Raw genomic sequence first — 10173 nt, 5'->3', positions numbered from 1 at the left:
AGAAGAAGGGATCTCCAGACAAGATCCTTCCCCAATGGTAGCCAGCTCTTAAATAGGTCTAGGAGAGGTGGAGCCTTCACCTGTGCTCCTCTGGCTGACTCATGGCTTGCCTCAGGTGATCAATCAGAGGTTCAGGCCGTGACTTAGTAGTTCCCATACAGATGGAAAGTACAACAATAATAGCAGAGTAGCAAAGCCTTCAGCTACAGCAAATGAGAACAAGCCCAAATACAACAGATGCAGAAATGAAGGAAATGAGCTGCTTACATTTAGAAGGCCTCAAGTAGGCAGGGGACCTCCTGCAAGAGATACTCTTGCCTCCACTGCCAACCCTTAAATGAGGTCTGGGAAGGGCTAGATCCTCTCTCCACCCCTTCAGGTCACTCAGGTTCACTGCATACACCTCAGCTCCCCTGCGTTAACCTTGTCTTCCCACCAGGTGCTCAATCACTGTTTCAGACTGCAACTTAGCATCTCTGTTACACTAGCCATGCCTAAATTTGGCGCGTTTATTTTACAAATGGTCAGTAAAGTGTTTAGGTAACTCATCTCATGGTCTTTCTTGCCCATTATGTTTCACATATGTCTCAGTACTTCTGTTATGTTATGAGACTATTCTATACAAACAGGAATGAGCACAGAGCATTGATGACAGATGGGAGAAAAGCATTATATCATTTGATATATGATTGAATGTATCATTTCAGATGTGTACAACTGTGCCATTAGGTACCTCAATAATTTAATTTAATGTGCTTAAATAACTTTATGTGCCTAGGTAACTCTTACTCAAAATAAATGAGTGGTTTTCTTCTTGTTTTTCCTTAAATGACCTTAAATATTTTCTGCATATTTTTGTTATCTCTCATGTTTCACATCATTTGGAATGCTCAAAATACTTAAGGGGCTATAGGAGCCTTTTAAAGCCTTTAATAAGCATTCTTATGGAAAGAAAAAAAAAAAAAAGTGTAGGCAAGAGGACTTCTATAAATGATTAATACCTAGTAGAATCTAATACATTGTAAAAGGTGTTTCCTGTGTGAAGATAGTTGTTTCTGAGTTAGAGGCTTCCTAAGAATTTAGGCATTATATAGGTTAAAGACTACGTTCCTTCTGGAGACAGAAAAAATGAGATTGTTTTACCGTTTGTCAAAATATTAAATCTCCTCAGCCTTATTAAGACAGCTGAAGTACCTAGCAATGTGTTTAGCCAGCCTAAAGGAAGAGGGCAAAAGTGAAGGTGGGTTACATTTGAGAGAAAAGTAAGTCTGCTGCTATGAAACTGAAATTTACTGCTTTTATTGTGTATCAGGTGATTAGAAGTAATTACACAAAACATTCTGTTAGTGCTGTGCAACACCACAGCAGTCTTTAGATATTGCTATGATGTTAATTACAGAATGTTAATTGTTATGTAGTATTGTAGATGGGGAGACAGGATGTAAGGCTAGTCTGCTTTAACAAGGCAAAAGAAACAACAAGGGAATGCCTAAAATGTGACAAACAGCATCAAGATGTTCCCCTTTGTGTTCCTTATCTGTGTATGCAGAGACTTCTCGATTGTCCTTGCATTCCACAGCAATCTTTGAGACAAAAGGAATACTAGGAGAAAGTAAACGACCCCCAAGGACTAAGAATGGAACATCACGTTTCTAGAAGGATGCTAGATGGCATGATGATAGACGAATAATGCTATGTTTGTTAGGCAGTCATTAGGAGTAGACAGGTTAATGAATTTGGGAATTTAATGGATATGTAATATATGTGAAAATATAATCCGTTAACGAACCATCAGCTGGTGGAGCGCTCTTGGTGAATTATCTCGATGCTACCCCAGCACTGCCAATAAATGCTTAATGGTAACAAAACTTTGCTGTAAGTTTCTGCACATCGATTTCTTTGAACCACTACCAAGGACTTCTTTTGTGTTATTATATTTACTAAGTTGGCATGACAACTTAAAAAGTAAGCACGTGATTTTGATAGTCTACTCTCCTTGCTTTCGCTATTGCATTTTTCATTTTTATTAAAGCAGAGAGAAAGTTGGCATCTAAATTCTCAAAACTGAAAGATGATATAAATAAACTTTAGAGAAAATTGCTTTGTTTATAAGACTTGCTTTTTTATTTATTTGTAGTAACGAGTAGAATACAACTATTTTCTTGTTAGTGCTGCAGTTGCCTTTGATGAATCCTAATACAATGTATGGAGGGACAGAGACATTTGAAATGGGAAGTAGACTGCAGGAAAAGATATTTTGTCTGACTGCATTTTGGCATGCAAGCAAGTTGGTACTGACAGCTGCTCTCTATCATAGAATTGGAGGCAAGTATTCAAGGAATTGCAAGTCTGAGCACTTCCAAAGGAGCTAGTAACTCCAATTCTATTTGATCCTTACTGACAGGATTTTAATAGACACTTATTGGTTTGTAAAAGAGTACTCTGTTCAAGCTATAAAAGACTCCAGTGAAAATTTTTCTGTTCCTTTTCTTCCAAAGGAGATCAGTTTTTTCTTCCTCTGTCCTTTATGTAAAAGGCAGCGGAAGGGTGATACTATTTTAGTGGGTACAGCAGTTAAGTACAGGAATAACGATTATCTCTCCTGGTAAATGTTCAATTTCGCAAATTTCAGCAAAGTCAGTGAATCTTACAGCAGAAATGTTTTGCAACAGGATAGATGGGGAGAAAAGTGATGCTTAAGTGGTATAGGACAGATGCTGATTATTAGACACCCGTTTTATTTCTCTAATATATAGGAGTACACTTTAGGCATTGTCTTGAAGGAAACAAAAACTGTAATCCCATTTGATATATGGAATGCCTCTTCCAAAAAATTATGATGGATGTTCCAAAACTAATGCCTCTTCTTTTATTATATGGGTGGTATAGCAGTTGAGATTAAACTTTCAAGCCGATATTCTATTACATTTTGTTGCCATGTTACAGATGGCAGAGAGGGGCAGTCTGACAAAATGGTATGTGACCTGGAAGTGCATATAAAGCAAAGGTGTATCACTGAATTGCTCCATGCAGAAAAATTTGTGCCAACTGACATTCATCAACACTTGCTGAACACTTAGGTGCTAATCAGTGAATGTGAGCACAGTGAGGTTATGGGTGGTGTGTTACAGCACTAGCAACAGTGATGTTGCTATAAAAAATTGTAAAACCATGGCATTAAGACAAACCACATTGCAGATGTGTATGCTCAGCTGTCACACCATTAAATGAAGAGCTCATCCATGCGGATTAGCGGATTATGACCAGGGAACTGTGTATTGTGCATTGGAAAGGACAGTGACAATGTTGGAATATTGCAAAGTTTGCACCAGGTGGGTTCCATGCATGATCTTTCAGAAACAGAAAGAACACCTTACGTAAGTTTGTCAGGACATGCAGAACCAATATGAGGCTGACTGTGACAGTTTCCTGGATTGCATCATTGCCTGTGATGAGACGTTGTCAAAACTACAAGCTAGATTCATAAGAACAGTCCATGGAGTTGTGACATGTGAATTCCCCATTGAGGAAGAAGTTTCAAGATGCAGCCCTCAGCAGGTAAAGTGGTACACTGTCATTTGAGATAAAACAGGAGTGATCTTCCTGGATTTTCTGCAATTTTTCAGACAAAAAATGAATTCTGACTCTTACACTGTGACTCTGCGTAAACTGAAGGCTCTGACTTCCAGAGTCAAGCCAGAGAAGACCAACTTTTTCTTGCATCACAATAACACCAGGTCTCATAACAGTTTGAAGACTGCAGATCACATTGCGAATCTTGGCTAGAATGTCCACCCATACCCACTATGTAGTCCAGATTTGACACCTTCCGACTACACTGTCATAGCAGCAGGTCACCTGTACTGGTGCAGATTTTTATGAGTGTGGCTTGCAGGCTCATGTTCATTACTGATAAAAATGCATAGCTAATGGTGATGACTATGCTGAAAAGCAGTGTCATTGTGCTTTTCGTATCTGTTGTAGTTCCCATGAAAATAAATAGGAGGTGAAACTTCAAGAGTGACCAATATATTACTGCTTGCAACTTGCATCAATACAGCATGAGATGAGATCAGGCTCTTAGGGTTTTTCCCACTGCTGGGTACTAAAAATGTGTAGCTAATTTTTAAGGTCATCTTCCAGATGTCGTAGAAGTAGGGAAAATTACACTTAGTAGGAGCTACAACTTCAACTCTTGAAAGGGTAGGTGCTTGGGGATTTGCTTTCCACAGTTAACTTCATGCACAGGAGTTGTTTGTTTATTTATTTATTTCAGTAGTGATGATACATTGTTTCTTCTCCTATGCTTTGAGTGCTATGATTTTAAGACTATTTAACCTCAAACCAGTGATGTCTTAATTTTGTCCAAGGTATCTGAATTCACTTTACCAGATTAATGTGGAATAAATGTTATCAAGAGGATTAGATAGTACACCAGGGTACACAAAAAAATCATGATCACAGAATTCCTCTTGCCCTGCTTGTACATATTCTGAACAGGTACTGTGTTTAAAGCAAAACAGGAAGTATAATTCTGGTGTGTGAGTCTTTGCTATTCTGTGAAAATATAATCTTTTTTACCGTTGTCAGTGTTTAGTGGAAGTGTATACGTATGTGAAATGTATGATGGAGGTGTTCTAAGTTAATTTTCTGAGTTCTTATTTATCTGGCTAGCAGAGTAATGGCTGTGAGTGCCCTAACCCTCAGCGTAAGCCTAGGGGTTTGGAAAGATATGTGTTAGTTCAGCTGCCCAAACACTTCTTAAAATCCAGCTAAAAGATGAAATTATATGATACAACTTGAGCTGAACTTGTACCCTAAGGCTGTTGAAATGAGGAAGTTTAAATTGCATTCTTTCAACTGCCTGTTTATCTTATTCTAGAATAAATCAATTCAGATTTGCTGATCTGTTGGAGAAACATTTCCTGTTTTTGTTTGTTCGTTTGCTTGCTTGTTTTTATTATTTCACTAATGGAACTGAAAGGATCAAATGAATGTCAGTGGTAACGAGACCTCTCTTCTAACAAATATGTTTAAAGCTATAAGAGGTATCAACCCTAGGATCTCTGAGACATAGATAGATTTGTCAGTACAGAACCCTCAGCAGTGAAGTCTTGATCCCACACAAAAACTCTTTTCTTCATTTTGGTATAAGTGCTACTCCAAAAGTAATGCCTATTTTATGATCTCAGTCCATGATATAAGAGGTAAATATTGGTGGTATGGCAGAAGAGACTGAACCTTCCTGCCAATATTCCGTTATATTTTTGTTGCCCTGTGATAGATGTCAGCAGAAGGACACTCAGACAAAATGGCATGTGATATGGAAGTGTGTATAAAACAAAGGTATGTCATTTAACTGATCAGTGCAGAAAAATGTGCACTCATTGACATTTCACTGATGCTCACTAAACATTTATGGAGATCAAATAGTAGATATAAGCACAATGAGGTGGTGAATGGTGTGTTTCGGCGTTGGTGACAGTGCCATGAAAGGCAAGCCACAATCCATATGTGCATGCAGAGCTGTCAAGCCCCTGAATGAGCAGTATCTTGAACAGCTCATCCATGCAAATCTGTGCTCTATCAAATAGTGTTGTTGGTTGTTTTGTATCTGCTATAGTTTCCATGGAAGTAAATAGCAGGCACTACTTTCTGAACTGCGTCAGAGCTATAAACATTTTATATTGCTGAGCAGCAGAAAACCAGTGTGTAAATGAAGGAATCGTAATTGTTCATGAAGTGTTCCCCTTAACAGCACTGAACAGCACTCTGCATTGATGCACTTCCATGCTTTAGGATTCATCTTTCAACTGCGCTTTTACACAATCATTACTGTAATGTGCTTCTGGGCATGGCATTAATGTAATAAATAATTACAACCATGACAGAAAGCAGGCACAACATCTTTCACATTTTTAGAAATCTGCCTGTGAAACAATTTTCTTCATTATGTATCACTTGAAAGTATTTTGCCTGCTCTTATTGTTTCCTCACAGTTTGTTATTTCGAGTTTATGTTCCACTAGTTTCTTTAGGTTGGTAAATGTTTGGTTCTTGTAAGGTAATTTTAGTGAACAAGCAGGTCATTTTTTATGCATGTGAGTGTGTGAAATTTCAAAGACAGCCACTTGATCAATATTTAAGTTGCAAAGTGAAGTGGGATGAATTCCTTCATTTAGTGTGATCTCGTAATGTAAGAAGTATCGAGTTTCTGAACATAGCAGCCCAAACATCTTTCCCAGATCATTGTGATGCATGTGTAAGGTTAGAAACATTTTAAATTCTCATGCTGTTATGCACTTTCTCAGAGATCAAGAGCAGTACTTTCTTTAAGTAAGTTCAGTTATGAAAGTGAAGTGTGCAAAAGTTAGAAGCAGGGATGGACTACCTAAGGGAAACACAGACACTGCCTGAGCACGTAGGAATAGAGATAGAAAAGTCAAAGATTATCTGGATTTAAAACTAGTGATGTGAAAGGTATGAGATTTCTGTAACTAGGTCAGCAGCAAAAAGAAGTGTAAGGAAAGCAAGATATTTCATTAGCAGGCCTAGCAGCCCATTATCCAAGATGAGGAGATGTGCAGTATGTAAATGGATAATAAGATGCTGCATCACTGGGTTCAGAGAGTTCTAGGCAGCAATATGAAGTCCTAGTGGTAGCCCCTTACAAGTTGTGTTCCTCAGAAATAGATAAGAGAGTCATTACTGCTTTTAACGGCCTGTGTGATGCAATTTTAGCAGCTTATAAATAATGTCACTCTTGAGGAAGCAGTAGTTTTCTTAGAGTATATGGTTGCCACTCTAAGGGTATATACAGTTTGGAGGAATGAATGAACAGGACATTAGTCAAGTTCAGTAAGAACAAAAGCAGATCCCAAATCCAGTAATCTGGTGAGTACTATTCAACAGTATTGCCTAGTGCAGATTAGACCTGATTATACTGGTCTGATTGCACAAAAAGATAAGTCAGCATTATGCCCTTACAGCAAAAGGAGCCATTATATACCAGACTGGATATACTCGTAAGAAGTATTGAGTCAGGTCTGGGGCTTCTCAGTATGAGAAAGACATTGTGTATGTAGTGAAGGACATTCCAGACACGTAAGGAGTTGAAAAATGAAACATACCAGCAGAAGGGGAGTAAAGAGGGTTTCAGTACTAGAAGACTGAGAGACCTTATGTTACTTGTAAGTACTTAATGGGAAGCATGCAGAAGACAGAGTCAGATTTGTCTTGAAATACACACTGATAAGACAAAAGATAATAAGCACAATTTGGGATATGAGATGCTCTGATTTTGGGCACCTCAGTACAGAAAGGACACTGAGGTGCTGGAGCAGGTCCTAAGAAAGGCAGCAAATCTTGTGAAGGGCTTGGAGAATGTGCCCTATGAGGAGAGATTTGAGGAGAGATTGAAGGAACTGGGGATCTTCAATCTGGGAAAAAGGAGGCTGAGGGGAGACCTTATTGCTCTCTTCCAATATCTGAAATGTGCTTACAGAGAGAGCGGGGTTGGTCTCTTGTCACTGGTTACAGGTGACAGGATGAGGGGAAATGGCCTCAAGTTGTGCCAGGGTAAGTTTAGGTTGGATATTAGGAAACACTTCTTTACAGAAAGCACTGGAATAAGGCTCCCCATAGAGGTGGCTGAGTCACCATCCCTGGATGTGTTTAAAATCTATTTGGATGTGGTGCCCAGGGACATGATTTAGCAGAAGGTTGTTGATTAGGGTGTTATGATTAGGTCATGGTTGGACTCAATGATCTTTAAGGTCTTTTCCATTCTATTTTCATATTAAGATTGTCCAAACGTTGGAATAGGTTGTCCAGAGATATTGTGAAATCTCAATATTTGGAGGTACACAAAAATTGAGTGGGTAAACCCCTAAGCAACCTGATCTAATTTACTTAGTGAAGAGCACACTAAGAGTTGGAACCACGTAACATCTAGAAGACCAATCTGAACTATGTGTAATCACAATTGTATGTAAGAAAGCTTTGAAGCTTCACCTGGAGAAATGTTGATGAAAATTCTTTGGTCGAATAATCAGCTGCTACATTCCCATAGATCATATTGGAAACTGATACGTTTACATGGGTTTGCACTAATGTCCATATATTTTGTTCTTACTTGGGATAGGTCTGCTGAATGATTCTGGGCTAAATATGTTAGGACATATTAATAGTGCTCACAAAGTTCTTAAGGCAAATTTAAATTTTCAAAACTTCACCAAAGTTTGAAGATTAGTCAATTATTTTTACAGAATCACAGAATTGTAGGGGTTGGAAGGGACCTCCAGAGATCATCGAGTCCAACAGTCAAGTTTTCTTTGCCTCTTTTAAGGGAGATTTAGTGTTTATGATTCCCTCACATACAAGACAGTGAGGCAACGCTTTTTCTGGCACTGGTTCTACTGCTTCAAGCAACATTTTTAAATCTGAATTTATTCCACAACAGAGGTGTCAGGAAGTAGTGCTATAAGCCATCAGTAAATGACATCCCCATAGACCTCAAATGCCTGTGGTAGCTTCATTTCAGATCTGTTCAAGTCTTACATTCCCACCTGCTTGGTATCACTATTTCTATCCCAATATTATAATAGAGGAAAACTGACTTTTCCTTTTTATTCTTGAGATACCACTGTGACCACATCCTCCCATTCTTCTAAAAAAAAATATATATATATATATATATAAAGCTTTATAATTTGTGGGGATGGGAAAAGGAAAATGAGTGGGGAAAAACAAACAGAAACTGGTCTTTTCTGTATTTATTAATCTTCCAGAGTTCAAGGTGTAATTAGGACACTTCACTTTTATCTTTTCAGTGATAGTTCAAATAAACAAAAGGCTGCAGTGTGATGAACATCTCAAAAATAAAACTGTAAGATTGAATAGGTTTGAGACATCTTTGACACAGCTTTGATAGATACAAATACGCCATTCCTGTTTCCTACTGAAGCCAAAAAAATTATACTGACACAGTCAACACCACCCCTTGAGTAGTGAAGCTGTCTCCACTGCAGACTCAAGGGATGCAGAGTGGCTGGAAGTGAACATTCTTAGGTTACTTTTATACTTTTGAAGATTTCTTACTTTATGGTTTTTCATCATGCTTCCTGCAGTATTCTGACGATCTGACTCAGAGAAACAGTAGGAAGGCATAACTGTTTTAGGAAAGATGATACCGAAATTATCATTGTTTGCATAGAATGATTAGAAAAATGTGCATTCCCTTCCAATTAGACTCACAAGAAACTTGAGTCTCTGGCAACTCAGCAGTTTTTCCAATTTCATTTTTTGAGCAGTATACTGAGTTTTAATTAAAGAAATAATACTGTTGAAGAGCTGCATTTTAATTACAACTCATATGACCTAATTTTTAATTATGAAGTCCTTTGGCAAATCTTGTTACATAACTTGTCACATTTCTGAAACTCGGAATATCCTTCAGATTGCTGTACTACTGGAATTTAGGACAAGTGTACCTATGAATACAGATTTCTAACATCTGCTTTCCTGAATATACCAAGTGTCTTGATAATGTTACTTCAAAACAGCAGGTCTACCATGCTGGACAAGAAAGTAATTTATTTTCTCAAATCTGTTTTATTAAGCAAAGTCTAGCTGGAGTGACATAAAACCAAAACCATAAGCCTTCTACTCAAGGAATATAATGTTTTATGTATCATGATGGGAATACATGTTTTTCCTTAGAACTAGAAAAGATCAGAAAGATCCAGGGAGAGTAATCAGTGCTAAATTAAAAGAAAATAATTTCATACCATATTAAAAATGATGAGGCTTACTAATTTCCAAGACAGTTGTTAATTGTATTCATTGTGATGTTTTATCTCTTGCACTCCTACTAAGGAATTTCAAGGAAGCATACAGCAGGGCCTGCATCCAAAATTTAGACAAACAAAAAAAAAAAAAAAGAAAAAGAAAAGAAAAGAAAAAAGAACCAACAAACATTCTAATGCAGATGGAACTGCATTTCTAATTATTCTCTCTTGCCAAATGGTCTATAAAAGATCAGCTTCAGTCGTAAGTTTCATGACAAATTGAAAAATAAATTCTTCAAGATGAGATGCAAATTAGGGACAAAGTTCAGCTGACTTCCAGGATGTATAATTATGCTTTGATATCTCACAGAGTAAGACAATCCTAC

The sequence above is a fragment of the Tympanuchus pallidicinctus genome, unplaced genomic scaffold (genome assembly GCF_026119805.1).
Source record: "Tympanuchus pallidicinctus isolate F22 unplaced genomic scaffold, pur_lepc_1.0 scaffold2, whole genome shotgun sequence".
Taxonomy (NCBI): Eukaryota; Metazoa; Chordata; class Aves; order Galliformes; family Phasianidae; genus Tympanuchus; species Tympanuchus pallidicinctus.
Note: the sequence above shows the minus strand (reverse complement) of the source record.